At 30.6% G+C, this 1,213-nt stretch overlaps 1 pseudogene; it reads left to right on the top strand.

Annotated features, from left to right (window-relative positions):
- The first annotated feature begins 306 nt into the window (after positions 1-306).
- On the top strand, positions 307-422 carry LOC120595254 (uncharacterized; annotated as a pseudogene).
- The last annotated feature ends 791 nt before the right edge of the window (positions 423-1,213 follow it).

Below are 1,213 nucleotides of genomic sequence, written 5' to 3'. Positions count from 1 at the left end.
TATAACACTTTTATTTAACCAACTTTATTATAAATTTTCTATTGTGCCTACTTCCTAGAAATCATTAAAGTAAGAAAAAATGATCTTATTACACATTAATATCAAATATGAGAGATTATCTTGTGAGGCTCTCCCTGAGAAATAATGTCAAACCATTTATTTTTTTTTTTAATTTTATTTTATGAAATAGTAAAGAATTGTCTGGAATTAGTAGGTTTCATATTCTTTGTCAAGAAAAATAAATCACTGAAGAAATGAGGTAAAATCATTGACTTAGTAAGCCTCTTGAATTTATTAGAATTTGGTGTCTACGGCCATGCTACCCTGAACAAGCCTGATCCTGTGTGATCTCAGAAGCAAAGGGTCAGGCCTGATTAATACTTGGATGGGAGACCACCTAGGAAGACCAGGTGCTGTATGCATAAAAAATAAAATAAATAAGGGATTGTAAACTGACAAGGTCCTTGCAATCTGTGAAGTCAAAAGGGTTGCCTCACCTGAAAAAAAAAAAAAAGAATTTGGTTTATTTGGTCACCTTTAGGATTATTTTAGCCTATGGGAATGCTGACATATCAAGGTGAGTAATTTTGGAACATATTCTTCTTTTTCTCCATTCGTTCTCCATCCCTCTCCTCCACTTTATTTTTCTTTTTTGAGTGTTCGTGCAACCATTTTCTCATTCTCTTGTTAGTTTCACAAGTCTCATGTGGTCAATACAAATAGGTGAAATAAAAATAGACATCAGCAGATTTGTTAAAATGTATCTTACCTCCCTTTTCAATGGTAAATCAAATAATATTGTACAGGTGTTCAACAATCTGATACAAATCTTATGAAATAGAAAAATGATGGTATTCATCAAATCTAGAAGATGAGATAAAGACATTTACAAACACACCTAACAAAAAAGATTAAAAAAAAGAGAGAGAGAGAAAAGGAAAATAAACAGTACATGCAATAGCTGGGAAGATGAGAGTTTTTCTTTTTAATAAGCAGTGAAATATTGTAGTTTGTTAAGTGACATGATTCACAATGTTAATAAGCATAAAAATGCAAAATCCCCTTAATTAAAGAGATGGAAATACCATGAATTTATTTGGAAAATATGAATCTAATACTGAATAAAAGCAATCTGTGGTTTTCATTAATAAATTATGACATAAATGTCTTTTTTATTCTACTTTTTCTACTACATAATGGTGTACAGGTCAGA

The sequence above is a fragment of the Pteropus medius genome, unplaced genomic scaffold (genome assembly GCF_902729225.1).
Source record: "Pteropus medius unplaced genomic scaffold, Ma_sr-lr_union100, whole genome shotgun sequence".
In the NCBI taxonomy this organism is placed as follows: Eukaryota; Metazoa; Chordata; class Mammalia; order Chiroptera; family Pteropodidae; genus Pteropus; species Pteropus medius.
Note: the sequence above shows the minus strand (reverse complement) of the source record. Positions and strands in the feature narration are given on the sequence as shown.